Source organism: Channa argus, chromosome 4, assembly GCF_033026475.1.
Source record: "Channa argus isolate prfri chromosome 4, Channa argus male v1.0, whole genome shotgun sequence".
Taxonomy (NCBI): Eukaryota; Metazoa; Chordata; class Actinopteri; order Anabantiformes; family Channidae; genus Channa; species Channa argus.
Genome location: NC_090200.1, coordinates 9,875,192 through 9,895,691, shown reverse-complemented (window position 1 = coordinate 9,895,691; position 20,500 = coordinate 9,875,192). Strand labels below are relative to the sequence as shown.

General features: G+C 37.9%; 20 non-coding genes across 20 annotated transcripts; all 20 read left to right on the top strand.

Annotated features, from left to right (window-relative positions):
- The first annotated feature begins 353 nt into the window (after positions 1–353).
- On the top strand, positions 354–494 carry LOC137126397 (U4 spliceosomal RNA). Its single transcript, XR_010914318.1, has one exon. It is a non-coding gene; the product is annotated as a U4 spliceosomal RNA (small nuclear RNA).
- Positions 495–1,308: 814 nt separating this feature from the next.
- Positions 1,309–1,449, top strand: LOC137126417 (U4 spliceosomal RNA). The gene has a single exon (XR_010914337.1). It is a non-coding gene; the product is annotated as a U4 spliceosomal RNA (small nuclear RNA).
- A 957-nt stretch (positions 1,450–2,406) lies between these two features.
- LOC137126396 (U4 spliceosomal RNA) lies at positions 2,407–2,547 on the top strand. The gene has a single exon (XR_010914317.1). It is a non-coding gene; the product is annotated as a U4 spliceosomal RNA (small nuclear RNA).
- An 821-nt stretch (positions 2,548–3,368) lies between these two features.
- Positions 3,369–3,509, top strand: LOC137126413 (U4 spliceosomal RNA). The gene has a single exon (XR_010914333.1). It is a non-coding gene; the product is annotated as a U4 spliceosomal RNA (small nuclear RNA).
- Positions 3,510–4,466: 957 nt separating this feature from the next.
- On the top strand, positions 4,467–4,607 carry LOC137126395 (U4 spliceosomal RNA). The gene has a single exon (XR_010914316.1). It is a non-coding gene; the product is annotated as a U4 spliceosomal RNA (small nuclear RNA).
- Positions 4,608–5,428: 821 nt separating this feature from the next.
- On the top strand, positions 5,429–5,569 carry LOC137126412 (U4 spliceosomal RNA). Its single transcript, XR_010914332.1, has one exon. It is a non-coding gene; the product is annotated as a U4 spliceosomal RNA (small nuclear RNA).
- A 957-nt stretch (positions 5,570–6,526) lies between these two features.
- Positions 6,527–6,667, top strand: LOC137126411 (U4 spliceosomal RNA). The gene has a single exon (XR_010914331.1). It is a non-coding gene; the product is annotated as a U4 spliceosomal RNA (small nuclear RNA).
- Positions 6,668–7,624: 957 nt separating this feature from the next.
- On the top strand, positions 7,625–7,765 carry LOC137126432 (U4 spliceosomal RNA). The gene has a single exon (XR_010914352.1). It is a non-coding gene; the product is annotated as a U4 spliceosomal RNA (small nuclear RNA).
- Positions 7,766–8,586: 821 nt separating this feature from the next.
- Positions 8,587–8,727, top strand: LOC137126400 (U4 spliceosomal RNA). Its single transcript, XR_010914321.1, has one exon. It is a non-coding gene; the product is annotated as a U4 spliceosomal RNA (small nuclear RNA).
- A 957-nt stretch (positions 8,728–9,684) lies between these two features.
- Positions 9,685–9,825, top strand: LOC137126427 (U4 spliceosomal RNA). The gene has a single exon (XR_010914347.1). It is a non-coding gene; the product is annotated as a U4 spliceosomal RNA (small nuclear RNA).
- An 821-nt stretch (positions 9,826–10,646) lies between these two features.
- LOC137126410 (U4 spliceosomal RNA) lies at positions 10,647–10,787 on the top strand. Its single transcript, XR_010914330.1, has one exon. It is a non-coding gene; the product is annotated as a U4 spliceosomal RNA (small nuclear RNA).
- A 957-nt stretch (positions 10,788–11,744) lies between these two features.
- LOC137126426 (U4 spliceosomal RNA) lies at positions 11,745–11,885 on the top strand. Its single transcript, XR_010914346.1, has one exon. It is a non-coding gene; the product is annotated as a U4 spliceosomal RNA (small nuclear RNA).
- Positions 11,886–12,699: 814 nt separating this feature from the next.
- Positions 12,700–12,840, top strand: LOC137126409 (U4 spliceosomal RNA). The gene has a single exon (XR_010914329.1). It is a non-coding gene; the product is annotated as a U4 spliceosomal RNA (small nuclear RNA).
- A 957-nt stretch (positions 12,841–13,797) lies between these two features.
- LOC137126431 (U4 spliceosomal RNA) lies at positions 13,798–13,938 on the top strand. The gene has a single exon (XR_010914351.1). It is a non-coding gene; the product is annotated as a U4 spliceosomal RNA (small nuclear RNA).
- Positions 13,939–14,759: 821 nt separating this feature from the next.
- Positions 14,760–14,900, top strand: LOC137126399 (U4 spliceosomal RNA). Its single transcript, XR_010914320.1, has one exon. It is a non-coding gene; the product is annotated as a U4 spliceosomal RNA (small nuclear RNA).
- A 957-nt stretch (positions 14,901–15,857) lies between these two features.
- On the top strand, positions 15,858–15,998 carry LOC137126424 (U4 spliceosomal RNA). Its single transcript, XR_010914344.1, has one exon. It is a non-coding gene; the product is annotated as a U4 spliceosomal RNA (small nuclear RNA).
- An 821-nt stretch (positions 15,999–16,819) lies between these two features.
- Positions 16,820–16,960, top strand: LOC137126408 (U4 spliceosomal RNA). The gene has a single exon (XR_010914328.1). It is a non-coding gene; the product is annotated as a U4 spliceosomal RNA (small nuclear RNA).
- Positions 16,961–17,917: 957 nt separating this feature from the next.
- LOC137126423 (U4 spliceosomal RNA) lies at positions 17,918–18,058 on the top strand. Its single transcript, XR_010914343.1, has one exon. It is a non-coding gene; the product is annotated as a U4 spliceosomal RNA (small nuclear RNA).
- An 814-nt stretch (positions 18,059–18,872) lies between these two features.
- On the top strand, positions 18,873–19,013 carry LOC137126428 (U4 spliceosomal RNA). Its single transcript, XR_010914348.1, has one exon. It is a non-coding gene; the product is annotated as a U4 spliceosomal RNA (small nuclear RNA).
- An 814-nt stretch (positions 19,014–19,827) lies between these two features.
- Positions 19,828–19,968, top strand: LOC137126407 (U4 spliceosomal RNA). Its single transcript, XR_010914327.1, has one exon. It is a non-coding gene; the product is annotated as a U4 spliceosomal RNA (small nuclear RNA).
- The last annotated feature ends 532 nt before the right edge of the window (positions 19,969–20,500 follow it).

Below are 20,500 nucleotides of genomic sequence, written 5' to 3'. Positions count from 1 at the left end.
TATCATCAAAATAGCTTTGTGACATTTGTTATGGGCGCCAAATACCTTGAAAATATCACCAAACTATCACTCCTCCCTCCCCCGGCCCTTTGTTACTGCGATATTTCCTCGTGGTTTTGAATCTAGGTATGTGCCCTTTATAACGTTGTTATGACAAAATTTTTATTTTACTATTACTGTGATTTTACCAATGTGTAAAGTCGTACTGACTTTTCCTAACCATAACTCCAGTAACCTCGGTATAGCCCAACCATTCTTCTGGACAGTCCTGCCCCATTCTATAAGCACAGTAAAACCGTAACAGAGAGATGTGCAGATATTTGATTGCCCCCTTTATGTAAACTGTCAACTTCATTCTTGCGCAGTGGCAGTATCGTAGCCCGTGAGGTTTATCCGAGGCGCGATTATTGCTAGTTGAAAACTTTACCCAATACCCCGCCTTGACGACTTGAAATATAGTCGGCTATGGCAATTTTTGATGGTCTCTGTGGAGACTGCCATCGGTGTAAAATATAAATTTAGGTAAATCCCTGCTAATGCTTGTGCCTGTCAATCATTGCTGTAATTCACAAAGGTAGCATTTGCAACAAATACTTTAATCTGTCAGGAAGTGGAGTGCATTACGACTTTATGCTGAAGGCTAGTCAACTCTATGTCTTTTGTCTGGTAGGTTATGAATGTTACAGCTCTGTTTCTTGGTTATTACACAGAAACTACCAGTTTGGTTTTGGACGATCATTAACCTGCTGGAAAGGTTTGACTTTACCACAGCCTAAGACAGCCATGGCTTAATGGTGGATTAGAACATAGTAAGTAGATTGATTTTCAGCCTTTCAACTTTGATATGCAACAGAATGAGGATTATGTAAACATTTGATTTTTACTACTACCTTGACATGACCATGGCTTATTTCCAGATTATAACTTTTGCAGTTGTCACGATGTTAGTTGATGGATTTTTGTATCATCAAAATAGCTTTGTGACATTTTTTATGAACGCCAAATACCTTGAAAATATCACCAAACTATCACTCCTCCCTCCCCCGGCCCTTTGTTACTGCGATATTTCCTCGTGGTTTTGAATCTAGGTATTTATAACGTTGTTATGACAAAATTTTTATTTTACTATTACTGTGATTTTACCAATATGTAAAGTCGTACTGACTTTTCCTAACCATAACTCCAGTAACCTCGGTATAACCCAACCATTCTTCTGGACAGTCCTGCCCCATTCTATAAGCACAGTAAAACCGTAACAGAGAGATGTGCAGATATTTGATTGCGCCCTTTATGTAAACTGTCAACTTCATTCTTGCGCAGTGGCAGTATCGTAGCCCGTGAGGTTTATCCGAGGCGCGATTATTGCTAGTTGAAAACTTTACCCAATACCCCGCCTTGGCGACTTGAAATATAGTCGGCTATGGCAATTTTTGACTGTCTCTGCGGAGACTGATGAATGTGTTTAAGATAATATTACGTGACGTGAACAAATGTTAACAGCATCTGAATATCGTCTCTAAACTTCCGTTATAAACTACAACATGAAGTTACAACATTTAACTTGAGCTCACGTAATTCTGTTTTTTCAACATGTGGCTGCTAAATATGATTTGGCTTTCTTAGTCTTGCTGAGGTTGTAACATAGTTTTAGTGACAAAGTGTCAATTGTAAGAGTAGATATGATTTTAAAACAGTTTCATTATACTCTAACATGAAAGTACTGTTTACTTGATTTGTTTTATCTTTTGTGCTTTTTCCCAATTGGTAAATTTTGGAGGTAGGTGTTGTCATGTCAAATAATCTTTGCACAGTGTTTGGAGTTAGTTGCTTGAATGGAGAAAGAGCACATATGTGATATATCCATATGATATATATACTATATTATGTGTTGTCCATTGACACAAAAAGTGTACTTACCAGCAATGTACTTACCAGAACAGTAGAGGGCCCTCTACAACAACATATGAGAAGGTGAACGTGAGGACACACGGTTTAAACTGCCAATGCAGAAAAGGCTTATTTCCGAATTCTAACTTTTGCAATTAGTTGATGGATTTTTGTATCATCAAAATAGCTTTGGGACATTTTTTATGAGCGCCAAATACCTTGAAAATATCACCAAACTATCACTCCTCCCTCCCCCGGCCCTTTGTTACTGCGATATTTCCTCGTGGTTTTGAATATAGGTATTTATAACGTTGTTATGACAAAATTTTTATTTTACTATTACTGTGATTTTACCAATGTGTAAAGTCGTACTGACTTTTCCTAACCATAACTCCAGTAACCTCGGTATAGCCCAACCATTCTTCTGGACAGTCCTGCCCCATTCTATAAGCACAGTAAAACCGTAACAGAGAGATGTGCAGAAATTTGATTGCCCCCTTTATGTAAACTGTCAACTTCATTCTTGCGCAGTGGCAGTATCGTAGCCCGTGAGGTTTATCCGAGGCGCGATTATTGCTAGTTGAAAACTTTACCCAATACCCCGCCTTGACGACTTGAAATATAGTCGGCTATGGCAATTTTTGATGGTCTCTGTGGAGACTGCCATCGGTGTAAAATATAAATTTAGGTAAATCCCTGCTAATGCTTGTGCCTGTCAATCATTGCTGTAATTCACAAAGGTAGCATTTGCAACAAATACTTTAATCTGTCAGGAAGTGGAGTGCATTACGACTTTATGCTGAAGGCTAGTCAACTCTATGTCTTTTGTCTGGTAGGTTATGAATGTTACAGCTCTGTTTCTTGGTTATTACACAGAAACTACCAGTTTGGTTTTGGACGATCATTTACCTGCTGGAAAGGTTTGGCTTTACCACAGCCTAAGACAGCCATGGCTTAATGGTGGATTAGAACATAGTAAGTAGATTGATTTTCAGCCTTTCAACTTTGATATGCAACAGAATGAGGATTATGTAAACATTTGATTTTTACTACTACCTTGACATGACCATGGCTTATTTCCAGATTATAACTTTTGCAGTTGTCACGATGTTAGTTGATGGATTTTTGTATCATCAAAATAGCTTTGTGACATTTGTTATGGGCACCAAATACCTTGAAAATATCACCAAACTATCACTCCTCCCTCCCCCGGCCCTTTGTTACTGCGATATTTCCTCGTGGTTTTGAATCTAGGTATGTGCCCTTTATAACGTTGTTATGACAAAATTTTTATTTTACTATTACTGTGATTTTACCAATGTGTAAAGTCGTACTGACTTTTCCTAACCATAACTCCAGTAACCTCGGTATAGCCCAACCATTCTTCTGGACAGTCCTGCCCCATTCTATAAGCACAGTAAAACCGTAACAGAGAGATGTGCAGATATTTGATTGCCCCCTTTATGTAAACTGTCAACTTCATTCTTGCGCAGTGGCAGTATCGTAGCCCGTGAGGTTTATCCGAGGCGCGATTATTGCTAGTTGAAAACTTTACCCAATACCCCGCCTTGACGACTTGAAATATAGTCGGCTATGGCAATTTTTGACTGTCTCTGCGGAGACTGATGAATGTGTTTAAGATAATATTACGTGACGTGAACAAATGTTAACAGCATCTGAATATCTTCTCTAAACTTCCGTTATAAACTACAACATGAAGTTACAACATTTAACTTGAGCTCACGTAATTCTGTTTTTTCAACATGTGGCTGCTAAATATGATTTGGCTTTCTTAGTCTTGCTGAGGTTGTAACATAGTTTTAGTGACAAAGTGTCAATTGTAAGAGTAGATATGATTTTAAAACAGTTTCATTATACTCTAACATGAAAGTACTGTTTACTTGATTTGTTTTATCTTTTGTGCTTTTTCCCAATTGGTAAATTTTGGAGGTAGGTGTTGTCATGTCAAATAATCTTTGCACAGTGTTTGGAGTTAGTTGCTTGAATGGAGAAAGAGCACATATGTGATATATCCATATGATATATATACTATATTATGTGTTGTCCATTGACACAAAAAGTGTACTTACCAGCAATGTACTTACCAGAACAGTAGAGGGCCCTCTACAACAACATATGAGAAGGTGAACGTGAGGACACACGGTTTAAACTGCCAATGCAGAAAAGGCTTATTTCCGAATTCTAACTTTTGCAATTAGTTGATGGATTTTTGTATCATCAAAATAGCTTTGGGACATTTTTTATGAGCGCCAAATACCTTGAAAATATCACCAAACTATCACTCCTCCCTCCCCCGGCCCTTTGTTACTGCGATATTTCCTCGTGGTTTTGAATATAGGTATTTATAACGTTGTTATGACAAAATTTTTATTTTACTATTACTGTGATTTTACCAATGTGTAAAGTCGTACTGACTTTTCCTAACCATAACTCCAGTAACCTCGGTATAGCCCAACCATTCTTCTGGACAGTCCTGCCCCATTCTATAAGCACAGTAAAACCGTAACAGAGAGATGTGCAGAAATTTGATTGCCCCCTTTATGTAAACTGTCAACTTCATTCTTGCGCAGTGGCAGTATCGTAGCCCGTGAGGTTTATCCGAGGCGCGATTATTGCTAGTTGAAAACTTTACCCAATACCCCGCCTTGACGACTTGAAATATAGTCGGCTATGGCAATTTTTGATGGTCTCTGTGGAGACTGCCATCGGTGTAAAATATAAATTTAGGTAAATCCCTGCTAATGCTTGTGCCTGTCAATCATTGCTGTAATTCACAAAGGTAGCATTTGCAACAAATACTTTAATCTGTCAGGAAGTGGAGTGCATTACGACTTTATGCTGAAGGCTAGTCAACTCCATGTCTTTTGTCTGGTAGGTTATGAATGTTACAGCTCTGTTTCTTGGTTATTACACAGAAACTACCAGTTTGGTTTTGGACGATCATTAACCTGCTGGAAAGGTTTGGCTTTACCACAGCCTAAGACAGCCATGGCTTAATGGTGGATTAGAACATAGTAAGTAGATTGATTTTCAGCCTTTCAACTTTGATATGCAACAGAATGAGGATTATGTAAACATTTGATTTTTACTACTACCTTGACATGACCATGGCTTATTTCCAGATTATAACTTTTGCAGTTGTCACGATGTTAGTTGATGGATTTTTGTATCATCAAAATAGCTTTGTGACATTTGTTATGGGCACCAAATACCTTGAAAATATCACCAAACTATCACTCCTCCCTCCCCCGGCCCTTTGTTACTGCGATATTTCCTCGTGGTTTTGAATCTAGGTATGTGCCCTTTATAACGTTGTTATGACAAAATTTTTATTTTACTATTACTGTGATTTTACCAATGTGTAAAGTCGTACTGACTTTTCCTAACCATAACTCCAGTAACCTCGGTATAGCCCAACCATTCTTCTGGACAGTCCTGCCCCATTCTATAAGCACAGTAAAACCGTAACAGAGAGATGTGCAGATATTTGATTGCCCCCTTTATGTAAACTGTCAACTTCATTCTTGCGCAGTGGCAGTATCGTAGCCCGTGAGGTTTATCCGAGGCGCGATTATTGCTAGTTGAAAACTTTACCCAATACCCCGCCTTGACGACTTGAAATATAGTCGGCTATGGCAATTTTTGACTGTCTCTGCGGAGACTGATGAATGTGTTTAAGATAATATTACGTGACGTGAACAAATGTTAACAGCATCTGAATATCGTCTCTAAACTTCCGTTATAAACTACAACATGAAGTTACAACATTTAACTTGAGCTCACGTAATTCTGTTTTTTCAACATGTGGCTGCTAAATATGATTTGGCTTTCTTAGTCTTGCTGAGGTTGTAACATAGTTTTAGTGACAAAGTGTCAATTGTAAGAGTAGATATGATTTTAAAACAGTTTCATTATACTCTAACATGAAAGTACTGTTTACTTGATTTGTTTTATCTTTTGTGCTTTTTCCCAATTGGTAAATTTTGGAGGTAGGTGTTGTCATGTCAAATAATCTTTGCACAGTGTTTGGAGTTAGTTGCTTGAATGGAGAAAGAGCACATATGTGATATATCCATATGATATATATACTATATTATGTGTTGTCCATTGACACAAAAAGTGTACTTACCAGCAATGTACTTACCAGAACAGTAGAGGGCCCTCTACAACAACATATGAGAAGGTGAACGTGAGGACACAAGGTTTAAACTGCCAATGCAGAAAAGGCTTATTTCCGAATTCTAACTTTTGCAATTAGTTGATGGATTTTTGTATCATCAAAATAGCTTTGGGACATTTTTTATGAGCGCCAAATACCTTGAAAATATCACCAAACTATCACTCCTCCCTCCCCCGGCCCTTTGTTACTGCGATATTTCCTCGTGGTTTTGAATATAGGTATTTATAACGTTGTTATGACAAAATTTTTATTTTACTATTACTGTGATTTTACCAATGTGTAAAGTCGTACTGACTTTTCCTAACCATAACTCCAGTAACCTCGGTATAGCCCAACCATTCTTCTGGACAGTCCTGCCCCATTCTATAAGCACAGTAAAACCGTAACAGAGAGATGTGCAGAAATTTGATTGCCCCCTTTATGTAAACTGTCAACTTCATTCTTGCGCAGTGGCAGTATCGTAGCCCGTGAGGTTTATCCGAGGCGCGATTATTGCTAGTTGAAAACTTTACCCAATACCCCGCCTTGACGACTTGAAATATAGTCGGCTATGGCAATTTTTGACTGTCTCTGCGGAGACTGATGAATGTGTTTAAGATAATATTACGTGACGTGAACAAATGTTAACAGCATCTGAATATCGTCTCTAAACTTCCGTTATAAACTACAACATGAAGTTACAACATTTAACTTGAGCTCACGAAATTCTGTTTTTTCAACATGTGGCTGCTAAATATGATTTGGCTTTCTTAGTCTTGCTGAGGTTGTAACATAGTTTTAGTGACAAAGTGTCAATTGTAAGAGTAGATATGATTTTAAAACAGTTTCATTATACTCTAACATGAAAGTACTGTTTACTTGATTTGTTTTATCTTTTGTGCTTTTTCCCAATTGGTAAATTTTGGAGGTAGGTGTTGTCATGTCAAATAATCTTTGCACAGTGTTTGGAGTTAGTTGCTTGAATGGAGAAAGAGCACATATGTGATATATCCATATGATATATATACTATATTATGTGTTGTCCATTGACACAAAAAGTGTACTTACCAGCAATGTACTTACCAGAACAGTAGAGGGCCCTCTACAACAACATATGAGAAGGTGAACGTGAGGACACACGGTTTAAACTGCCAATGCAGAAAAGGCTTATTTCCGAATTCTAACTTTTGCAATTAGTTGATGGATTTTTGTATCATCAAAATAGCTTTGGGACATTTTTTATGAGCGCCAAATACCTTGAAAATATCACCAAACTATCACTCCTCCCTCCCCCGGCCCTTTGTTACTGCGATATTTCCTCGTGGTTTTGAATATAGGTATTTATAACGTTGTTATGACAAAATTTTTATTTTACTATTACTGTGATTTTACCAACGTGTAAAGTCGTACTGTCTTTTCCTAACCATAACTCCAGTAACCTCGGTATAGCCCAACCATTCTTCTGAACAGTCCTGCCCCATTCTATAAGCACAGTAAAACCGTAACAGAGAGATGTGCAGATATGTGATTGCCCCCTTTATGTAAACTGTCAACTTCATTCTTGTGCAGTGGCAGTATCGTAGCCCGTGAGGTTTATCCGAGGCGCGATTATTGCTAGTTGAAAACTTTACCCAATACCCCGCCTTGACGACTTGAAATATAGTCGGCTATGGCAATTTTTGATGGTCTCTGTGGTGACTGCCATCGGTGTAAAATATAAATTTAGGTAAATCCCTGCTAATGCTTGCGCCTGTCAATCATTGCTGTAATTCACCAAGGTAGCATTTGCAACAAATACTTTAATCTGTCAGGAAGTGGAGTGCATTACGACTTTATGCTGAAGGCTAGTCAACTCTATGTCTTTTGTCTGGTAGATTATGAATGTTACAGCTCTGTTTCTTGGTTATTACACAGAAACTACCAGTTTGGTTTTGGACGATCATTAACCTGCTGGAAAGGTTTGGCTTTAACACAGCCTAAGACAGCCATGGCTTAATGGTGGATTAGAACATAGTAAGTAGATTGATTTTCAGCCTTTCAACTTTGATATGCAACAGAATGAGGATTATGTAAACATTTGATTTTTACTACTACCTTGACATGACCATGGCTTATTTCCAGATTATAACTTTTGCAGTTGTCACGATGTTAGTTGATGGATTTTTGTATCATCAAAATAGCTTTGTGACATTTGTTATGGGCGCCAAATACCTTGAAAATATCACCAAACTATCACTCCTCCCTCCCCCGGCCCTTTGTTACTGCGATATTTCCTCGTGGTTTTGAATCTAGGTATGTGCCCTTTATAACGTTGTTATGACAAAATTTTTATTTTACTATTACTGTGATTTTACCAATGTGTAAAGTCGTACTGACTTTTCCTAACCATAACTCCAGTAACCTCGGTATAGCCCAACCATTCTTCTGGACAGTCCTGCCCCATTCTATAAGCACAGTAAAACCGTAACAGAGAGATGTGCAGATATTTGATTGCCCCCTTTATGTAAACTGTCAACTTCATTCTTGCGCAGTGGCAGTATCGTAGCCCGTGAGGTTTATCCGAGGCGCGATTATTGCTAGTTGAAAACTTTACCCAATACCCCGCCTTGACGACTTGAAATATAGTCGGCTATGGCAATTTTTGATGGTCTCTGCGGAGACTGATGAATGTGTTTAAGATAATATTACGTGACGTGAACAAATGTTAACAGCATCTGAATATCGTCTCTAAACTTCCGTTATAAACTACAACATGAAGTTACAACATTTAACTTGAGCTCACGTAATTCTGTTTTTTCAACATGTGGCTGCTAAATATGATTTGGCTTTCTTAGTCTTGCTGAGGTTGTAACATAGTTTTAGTGACAAAGTGTCAATTGTAAGAGTAGATATGATTTTAAAACAGTTTCATTATACTCTAACATGAAAGTACTGTTTACTTGATTTGTTTTATCTTTTGTGCTTTTTCCCAATTGGTAAATTTTGGAGGTAGGTGTTGTCATGTCAAATAATCTTTGCACAGTGTTTGGAGTTAGTTGCTTGAATGGAGAAAGAGCACATATGTGATATATCCATATGATATATATACTATATTATGTGTTGTCCATTGACACAAAAAGTGTACTTACCAGCAATGTACTTACCAGAACAGTAGAGGGCCCTCTACAACAACATATGAGAAGGTGAACGTGAGGACACACGGTTTAAACTGCCAATGCAGAAAAGGCTTATTTCCGAATTCTAACTTTTGCAATTAGTTGATGGATTTTTGTATCATCAAAATAGCTTTGGGACATTTTCTATGAGCGCCAAATACCTTGAAAATATCACCAAACTATCACTCCTCCCTCCCCCGGCCCTTTGTTACTGCGATATTTCCTCGTGGTTTTGAATATAGGTATTTATAACGTTGTTATGACAAAATTTTTATTTTACTATTACTGTGATTTTACCAACGTGTAAAGTCGTACTGTCTTTTCCTAACCATAACTCCAGTAACCTCGGTATAGCCCAACCATTCTTCTGAACAGTCCTGCCCCATTCTATAAGCACAGTAAAACCGTAACAGAGAGATGTGCAGATATTTGATTGCCCCCTTTATGTAAACTGTCAACTTCATTCTTGTGCAGTGGCAGTATCGTAGCCTGTGAGGTTTATCCGAGGCGCGATTATTGCTAGTTGAAAACTTTACCCAATACCCCGCCTTGACGACTTGAAATATAGTCGGCTATGGCAATTTTTGATGGTCTCTGTGGTGACTGCCATCGGTGTAAAATATAAATTTAGGTAAATCCCTGCTAATGCTTGCGCCTGTCAATCATTGCTGTAATTCACCAAGGTAGCATTTGCAACAAATACTTTAATCTGTCAGGAAGTGGAGTGCATTACGACTTTATGCTGAAGGCTAGTCAACTCTATGTCTTTTGTCTGGTAGATTATGAATGTTACAGCTCTGTTTCTTGGTTATTACACAGAAACTACCAGTTTGGTTTTGGACGATCATTAACCTGCTGGAAAGGTTTGGCTTTAACACAGCCTAAGACAGCCATGGCTTAATGGTGGATTAGAACATAGTAAGTAGATTGATTTTCAGCCTTTCAACTTTGATATGCAACAGAATGAGGATTATGTAAACATTTGATTTTTACTACTACCTTGACATGACCATGGCTTATTTCCAGATTATAACTTTTGCAGTTGTCACGATGTTAGTTGATGGATTTTTGTATCATCAAAATAGCTTTGTGACATTTGTTATGGGCGCCAAATACCTTGAAAATATCACCAAACTATCACTCCTCCCTCCCCCGGCCCTTTGTTACTGCGATATTTCCTCGTGGTTTTGAATCTAGGTATGTGCCCTTTATAACGTTGTTATGACAAAATTTTTATTTTACTATTACTGTGATTTTACCAATGTGTAAAGTCGTACTGACTTTTCCTAACCATAACTCCAGTAACCTCGGTATAGCCCAACCATTCTTCTGGACAGTCCTGCCCCATTCTATAAGCACAGTAAAACCGTAACAGAGAGATGTGCAGATATTTGATTGCGCCCTTTATGTAAACTGTCAACTTCATTCTTGCGCAGTGGCAGTATCGTAGCCCGTGAGGTTTATCCGAGGCGCGATTATTGCTAGTTGAAAACTTTACCCAATACCCCGCCTTGACGACTTGAAATATAGTCGGCTATGGCAATTTTTGACTGTCTCTGCGGAGACTGATGAATGTGTTTAAGATAATATTACGTGACGTGAACAAATGTTAACAGCATCTGAATATCTTCTCTAAACTTCCGTTATAAACTACAACATGAAGTTACAACATTTAACTTGAGCTCACGTAATTCTGTTTTTTCAACATGTGGCTGCTAAATATGATTTGGCTTTCTTAGTCTTGCTGAGGTTGTAACATAGTTTTAGTGACAAAGTGTCAATTGTAAGAGTAGATATGATTTTAAAACAGTTTCATTATACTCTAACATGAAAGTACTGTTTACTTGATTTGTTTTATCTTTTGTGCTTTTTCCCAATTGGTAAATTTTGGAGGTAGGTGTTGTCATGTCAAATAATCTTTGCACAGTGTTTGGAGTTAGTTGCTTGAATGGAGAAAGAGCACATATGTGATATATCCATATGATATATATACTATATTATGTGTTGTCCATTGACACAAAAAGTGTACTTACCAGCAATGTACTTACCAGAACAGTAGAGGGCCCTCTACAACAACATATGAGAAGGTGAACGTGAGGACACACGGTTTAAACTGCCAATGCAGAAAAGGCTTATTTCCGAATTCTAACTTTTGCAATTAGTTGATGGATTTTTGTATCATCAAAATAGCTTTGGGACATTTTTTATGAGCGCCAAATACCTTGAAAATATCACCAAACTATCACTCCTCCCTCCCCCGGCCCTTTGTTACTGCGATATTTCCTCGTGGTTTTGAATATAGGTATTTATAACGTTGTTATGACAAAATTTTTATTTTACTATTACTGTGATTTTACCAACGTGTAAAGTCGTACTGTCTTTTCCTAACCATAACTCCAGTAACCTCGGTATAGCCCAACCATTCTTCTGAACAGTCCTGCCCCATTCTATAAGCACAGTAAAACCGTAACAGAGAGATGTGCAGATATTTGATTGCCCCCTTTATGTAAACTGTCAACTTCATTCTTGTGCAGTGGCAGTATCGTAGCCTGTGAGGTTTATCCGAGGCGCGATTATTGCTAGTTGAAAACTTTACCCAATACCCCGCCTTGACGACTTGAAATATAGTCGGCTATGGCAATTTTTGATGGTCTCTGTGGTGACTGCCATCGGTGTAAAATATAAATTTAGGTAAATCCCTGCTAATGCTTGCGCCTGTCAATCATTGCTGTAATTCACCAAGGTAGCATTTGCAACAAATACTTTAATCTGTCAGGAAGTGGAGTGCATTACGACTTTATGCTGAAGGCTAGTCAACTCTATGTCTTTTGTCTGGTAGATTATGAATGTTACAGCTCTGTTTCTTGGTTATTACACAGAAACTACCAGTTTGGTTTTGGACGATCATTAACCTGCTGGAAAGGTTTGGCTTTAACACAGCCTAAGACAGCCATGGCTTAATGGTGGATTAGAACATAGTAAGTAGATTGATTTTCAGCCTTTCAACTTTGATATGCAACAGAATGAGGATTATGTAAACATTTGATTTTTACTACTACCTTGACATGACCATGGCTTATTTCCAGATTATAACTTTTGCAGTTGTCACGATGTTAGTTGATGGATTTTTGTATCATCAAAATAGCTTTGTGACATTTTTTATGAGCGCCAAATACCTTGAAAATATCACCAAACTATCACTCCTCCCTCCCCCGGCCCTTTGTTACTGCGATATTTCCTCGTGGTTTTGAATCTAGGTATTTATAACGTTGTTATGACAAAATTTTTATTTTACCATTACTGTGATTTTACCAATGTGTAAAGTCGTACTGACTTTTCCTAACCATAACTCCAGTAACCTCGGTATAGCCCAACCATTCTTCTGGACAGTCCTGCCCCATTCTATAAGCACAGTAAAACCGTAACAGAGAGATGTGCAGATATTTGATTGCCCCCTTTATGTAAACTGTCAACTTCATTCTTGCGCAGTGGCAGTATCGTAGCCCGTGAGGTTTATCCGAGGCGCGATTATTGCTAGTTGAAAACTTTACCCAATACCCCGCCTTGACGACTTGAAATATAGTCGGCTATGGCAATTTTTGACTGTCTCTGCGGAGACTGATGAATGTGTTTAAGATAATATTACGTGACGTGAACAAATGTTAACAGCATCTGAATATCTTCTCTAAACTTCCGTTATAAACTACAACATGAAGTTACAACATTTAACTTGAGCTCACGTAATTCTGTTTTTTCAACATGTGGCTGCTAAATATGATTTGGCTTTCTTAGTCTTGCTGAGGTTGTAACATAGTTTTAGTGACAAAGTGTCAATTGTAAGAGTAGATATGATTTTAAAACAGTTTCATTATACTCTAACATGAAAGTACTGTTTACTTGATTTGTTTTATCTTTTGTGCTTTTTCCCAATTGGTAAATTTTGGAGGTAGGTGTTGTCATGTCAAATAATCTTTGCACAGTGTTTGGAGTTAGTTGCTTGAATGGAGAAAGAGCACATATGTGATATATCCATATGATATATATACTATATTATGTGTTGTCCATTGACACAAAAAGTGTACTTACCAGCAATGTACTTACCAGAACAGTAGAGGGCCCTCTACAACAACATATGAGAAGGTGAACGTGAGGACACACGGTTTAAACTGCCAATGCAGAAAAGGCTTATTTCCGAATTCTAACTTTTGCAATTAGTTGATGGATTTTTGTATCATCAAAATAGCTTTGGGACATTTTTTATGAGCGCCAAATACCTTGAAAATATCACCAAACTATCACTCCTCCCTCCCCCGGCCCTTTGTTACTGCGATATTTCCTCGTGGTTTTGAATATAGGTATTTATAACGTTGTTATGACAAAATTTTTATTTTACTATTACTGTGATTTTACCAACGTGTAAAGTCGTACTGTCTTTTCCTAACCATAACTCCAGTAACCTCGGTATAGCCCAACCATTCTTCTGAACAGTCCTGCCCCATTCTATAAGCACAGTAAAACCGTAACAGAGAGATGTGCAGATATTTGATTGCCCCCTTTATGTAAACTGTCAACTTCATTCTTGTGCAGTGGCAGTATCGTAGCCCGTGAGGTTTATCCGAGGCGCGATTATTGCTAGTTGAAAACTTTACCCAATACCCCGCCTTGACGACTTGAAATATAGTCGGCTATGGCAATTTTTGATGGTCTCTGTGGTGACTGCCATCGGTGTAAAATATAAATTTAGGTAAATCCCTGCTAATGCTTGCGCCTGTCAATCATTGCTGTAATTCACCAAGGTAGCATTTGCAACAAATACTTTAATCTGTCAGGAAGTGGAGTGCATTACGACTTTATGCTGAAGGCTAGTCAACTCTATGTCTTTTGTCTGGTAGATTATGAATGTTACAGCTCTGTTTCTTGGTTATTACACAGAAACTACCAGTTTGGTTTTGGACGATCATTAACCTGCTGGAAAGGTTTGGCTTTAACACAGCCTAAGACAGCCATGGCTTAATGGTGGATTAGAACATAGTAAGTAGATTGATTTTCAGCCTTTCAACTTTGATATGCAACAGAATGAGGATTATGTAAACATTTGATTTTTACTACTACCTTGACATGACCATGGCTTATTTCCAGATTATAACTTTTGCAGTTGTCACGATGTTAGTTGATGGATTTTTGTATCATCAAAATAGCTTTGTGACATTTGTTATGGGCACCAAATACCTTGAAAATATCACCAAACTATCACTCCTCCCTCCCCCGGCCCTTTGTTACTGCGATATTTCCTCGTGGTTTTGAATCTAGGTATGTGCCCTTTATAACGTTGTTATGACAAAATTTTTATTTTACTATTACTGTGATTTTACCAATGTGTAAAGTCGTACTGACTTTTCCTAACCATAACTCCAGTAACCTCGGTATAGCCCAACCATTCTTCTGGACAGTCCTGCCCCATTCTATAAGCACAGTAAAACCGTAACAGAGAGATGTGCAGATATTTGATTGCCCCCTTTATGTAAACTGTCAACTTCATTCTTGCGCAGTGGCAGTATCGTAGCCCGTGAGGTTTATCCGAGGCGCGATTATTGCTAGTTGAAAACTTTACCCAATACCCCGCCTTGACGACTTGAAATATAGTCGGCTATGGCAATTTTTGATGGTCTCTGCGGAGACTGATGAATGTGTTTAAGATAATATTACGTGACGTGAACAAATGTTAACAGCATCTGAATATCGTCTCTAAACTTCCGTTATAAACTACAACATGAAGTTACAACATTTAACTTGAGCTCACGTAATTCTGTTTTTTCAACATGTGGCTGCTAAATATGATTTGGCTTTCTTAGTCTTGCTGAGGTTGTAACATAGTTTTAGTGACAAAGTGTCAATTGTAAGAGTAGATATGATTTTAAAACAGTTTCATTATACTCTAACATGAAAGTACTGTTTACTTGATTTGTTTTATCTTTTGTGCTTTTTCCCAATTGGTAAATTTTGGAGGTAGGTGTTGTCATGTCAAATAATCTTTGCACAGTGTTTGGAGTTAGTTGCTTGAATGGAGAAAGAGCACATATGTGATATATCCATATGATATATATACTATATTATGTGTTGTCCATTGACACAAAAAGTGTACTTACCAGCAATGTACTTACCAGAACAGTAGAGGGCCCTCTACAACAACATATGAGAAGGTGAACGTGAGGACACACGGTTTAAACTGCCAATGCAGAAAAGGCTTATTTCCGAATTCTAACTTTTGCAATTAGTTGATGGATTTTTGTATCATCAAAATAGCTTTGGGACATTTTCTATGAGCGCCAAATACCTTGAAAATATCACCAAACTATCACTCCTCCCTCCCCCGGCCCTTTGTTACTGCGATATTTCCTCGTGGTTTTGAATATAGGTATTTATAACGTTGTTATGACAAAATTTTTATTTTACTATTACTGTGATTTTACCAACGTGTAAAGTCGTACTGTCTTTTCCTAACCATAACTCCAGTAACCTCGGTATAGCCCAACCATTCTTCTGAACAGTCCTGCCCCATTCTATAAGCACAGTAAAACCGTAACAGAGAGATGTGCAGATATTTGATTGCCCCCTTTATGTAAACTGTCAACTTCATTCTTGTGCAGTGGCAGTATCGTAGCCTGTGAGGTTTATCCGAGGCGCGATTATTGCTAGTTGAAAACTTTACCCAATACCCCGCCTTGACGACTTGAAATATAGTCGGCTATGGCAATTTTTGATGGTCTCTGTGGTGACTGCCATCGGTGTAAAATATAAATTTAGGTAAATCCCTGCTAATGCTTGCGCCTGTCAATCATTGCTGTAATTCACCAAGGTAGCATTTGCAACAAATACTTTAATCTGTCAGGAAGTGGAGTGCATTACGACTTTATGCTGAAGGCTAGTCAACTCTATGTCTTTTGTCTGGTAGATTATGAATGTTACAGCTCTGTTTCTTGGTTATTACACAGAAACTACCAGTTTGGTTTTGGACGATCATTAACCTGCTGGAAAGGTTTGGCTTTAACACAGCCTAAGACAGCCATGGCTTAATGGTGGATTAGAACATAGTAAGTAGATTGATTTTCAGCCTTTCAACTTTGATATGCAACAGAATGAGGATTATGTAAACATTTGATTTTTACTACTACCTTGACATGACCATGGCTTATTTCCAGATTATAACTTTTGCAGTTGTCACGATGTTAGTTGATGGATTTTTGTATCATCAAAATAGCTTTGTGACATTTGTTATGGGCGCCAAATACCTTGAAAATATCACCAAACTATCACTCCTCCCTCCCCCGGCCCTTTGTTACTGCGATATTTCCTCGTGGTTTTGAATCTAGGTATGTGCCCTTTATAACGTTGTTATGACAAAATTTTTATTTTACTATTACTGTGATTTTACCAATGTGTAAAGTCGTACTGACTTTTCCTAACCATAACTCCAGTAACCTCGGTATAGCCCAACCATTCTTCTGGACAGTCCTGCCCCATTCTATAAGCACAGTAAAACCGTAACAGAGAGATGTGCAGATATTTGATTGCGCCCTTTATGTAAACTGTCAACTTCATTCTTGCGCAGTGGCAGTATCGTAGCCCGTGAGGTTTATCCGAGGCGCGATTATTGCTAGTTGAAAACTTTACCCAATACCCCGCCTTGACGACTTGAAATATAGTCGGCTATGGCAATTTTTGACTGTCTCTGCGGAGACTGATGAATGTGTTTAAGATAATATTACGTGACGTGAACAAATGTTAACAGCATCTGAATATCTTCTCTAAACTTCCGTTATAAACTACAACATGAAGTTACAACATTTAACTTGAGCTCACGTAATTCTGTTTTTTCAACATGTGGCTGCTAAATATGATTTGGCTTTCTTAGTCTTGCTGAGGTTGTAACATAGTTTTAGTGACAAAGTGTCAATTGTAAGAGTAGATATGATTTTAAAACAGTTTCATTATACTCTAACATGAAAGTACTGTTTACTTGATTTGTTTTATCTTTTGTGCTTTTTCCCAATTGGTAAATTTTGGAGGTAGGTGTTGTCATGTCAAATAATCTTTGCACAGTGTTTGGAGTTAGTTGCTTGAATGGAGAAAGAGCACATATGTGATATATCCATATGATATATATACTATATTATGTGTTGTCCATTGACACAAAAAGTGTACTTACCAGCAATGTACTTACCAGAACAGTAGAGGGCCCTCTACAACAACATATGAGAAGGTGAACGTGAGGACACACGGTTTAAACTGCCAATGCAGAAAAGGCTTATTTCCGAATTCTAACTTTTGCAATTAGTTGATGGATTTTTGTATCATCAAAATAGCTTTGGGACATTTTTTATGAGCGCCAAATACCTTGAAAATATCACCAAACTATCACTCCTCCCTCCCCCGGCCCTTTGTTACTGCGATATTTCCTCGTGGTTTTGAATATAGGTATTTATAACGTTGTTATGACAAAATTTTTATTTTACTATTACTGTGATTTTACCAACGTGTAAAGTCGTACTGTCTTTTCCTAACCATAACTCCAGTAACCTCGGTATAGCCCAACCATTCTTCTGAACAGTCCTGCCCCATTCTATAAGCACAGTAAAACCGTAACAGAGAGATGTGCAGATATTTGATTGCCCCCTTTATGTAAACTGTCAACTTCATTCTTGTGCAGTGGCAGTATCGTAGCCTGTGAGGTTTATCCGAGGCGCGATTATTGCTAGTTGAAAACTTTACCCAATACCCCGCCTTGACGACTTGAAATATAGTCGGCTATGGCAATTTTTGATGGTCTCTGTGGTGACTGCCATCGGTGTAAAATATAAATTTAGGTAAATCCCTGCTAATGCTTGCGCCTGTCAATCATTGCTGTAATTCACCAAGGTAGCATTTGCAACAAATACTTTAATCTGTCAGGAAGTGGAGTGCATTACGACTTTATGCTGAAGGCTAGTCAACTCTATGTCTTTTGTCTGGTAGATTATGAATGTTACAGCTCTGTTTCTTGGTTATTACACAGAAACTACCAGTTTGGTTTTGGACGATCATTAACCTGCTGGAAAGGTTTGGCTTTAACACAGCCTAAGACAGCCATGGCTTAATGGTGGATTAGAACATAGTAAGTAGATTGATTTTCAGCCTTTCAACTTTGATATGCAACAGAATGAGGATTATGTAAACATTTGATTTTTACTACTACCTTGACATGACCATGGCTTATTTCCAGATTATAACTTTTGCAGTTGTCACGATGTTAGTTGATGGATTTTTGTATCATCAAAATAGCTTTGTGACATTTTTTATGAGCGCCAAATACCTTGAAAATATCACCAAACTATCACTCCTCCCTCCCCCGGCCCTTTGTTACTGCGATATTTCCTCGTGGTTTTGAATCTAGGTATTTATAACGTTGTTATGACAAAATTTTTATTTTACCATTACTGTGATTTTACCAATGTGTAAAGTCGTACTGACTTTTCCTAACCATAACTCCAGTAACCTCGGTATAGCCCAACCATTCTTCTGGACAGTCCTGCCCCATTCTATAAGCACAGTAAAACCGTAACAGAGAGATGTGCAGAAATTTGATTGGCCCCTTTATGTAAACTGTCAACTTCATTCTTGCGCAGTGGCAGTATCGTAGCCCGTGAGGTTTATCCGAGGCGTGATTATTGCTAGTTGAAAACTTTACCCAATACCCCGCCTTGACGACTTGAAATATAGTCGGCTATGGCAATTTTTGATGGTCTCTGTGGAGACTGCCATCGGTGTAAAATATAAATTTAGGTAAATCCCTGCTAATGCTTGCGCCTGTCAATCATTGCTGTAATTCACAAAGGTAGCATTTGCAACAAATACTTTAATCTGTCAGGAAGTGGAGTGCATTACGACTTTATGCTGAAGGCTAGTCAACTCTATGTCTTTTGTCTGGTAGGTTATGAATGTTACAGCTCTGTTTCTTGGTTATTACACAGAAACTACCAGTTTGGTTTTGGACGATCATTAACCTGCTGGAAAGGTTTGGCTTTACCACAGCCTAAGACAGCCATGGCTTAATGGTGGATTAGAACATAATAAGTAGATTGATTTTCAGCCTTTCAACTTTGATATGCAACAGAATGAGGATTATGTAAACATTTGATTTTTACTACTACCTTGACATGACCATGGCTTATTTCCAGATTATAACTTTTGCAGTTGTCACGATGTTAGTTGATGGAATTTTGTATCATCAAAATAGCTTTGTGACATTTGTTATGGGCGCCAAATACCTTGAAAATATCACCAAACTATCACTCCTCCCTCCCCCGGCCCTTTGTTACTGCGATATTTCCTCGTGGTTTTGAATATAGGTATTTATAACGTTGTTATGACAAAATTTTTATTTTACTATTACTGTGATTTTACCAACGTGTAAAGTCGTACTGACTTTTCCTAACCATAACTCCAGTAACCTCGGTATAGCCCAACCATTCTTCTGGACAGTCCTGCCCCATTCTATAAGCACAGTAAAACCGTAACAGAGAGATGTGCAGATATTTGATTGCCCCCTTTATGTAAACTGTCAACTTCATTCTTGCGCAGTGGCAGTATCGTAGCCCGTGAGGTTTATCCGAGGCGCGATTATTGCTAGTTGAAAACTTTACCCAATACCCCGCCTTGACGACTTGAAATATAGTCGGCTATGGCAATTTTTGACTGTCTCTGCGGAGACTGATGAATGTGTTTAAGATAATATTACGTGACGTGAACAAATGTTAACAGCATCTGAATATCTTCTCTAAACTTCCGTTATAAACTACAACATGAAGTTACAACATTTAACTTGAGCTCACGTAATTCTGTTTTTTCAACATGTGGCTGCTAAATATGATTTGGCTTTCTTAGTCTTGCTGAGGTTGTAACATAGTTTTAGTGACAAAGTGTCAATTGTAAGAGTAGATATGATTTTAAAACAGTTTCATTATACTCTAACATGAAAGTACTGTTTACTTGATTTGTTTTATCTTTTGTGCTTTTTCCCAATTGGTAAATTTTGGAGGTAGGTGTTGTCATGTCAAATAATCTTTGCACAGTGTTTGGAGTTAGTTGCTTGAATGGAGAAAGAGCACATATGTGATATATCCATATGATATATATACTATATTATGTGTTGTCCATTGACACAAAAAGTGTACTTACCAGCAATGTACTTACCAGAACAGTAGAGGGCCCTCTACAACAACATATGAGAAGGTGAACGTGA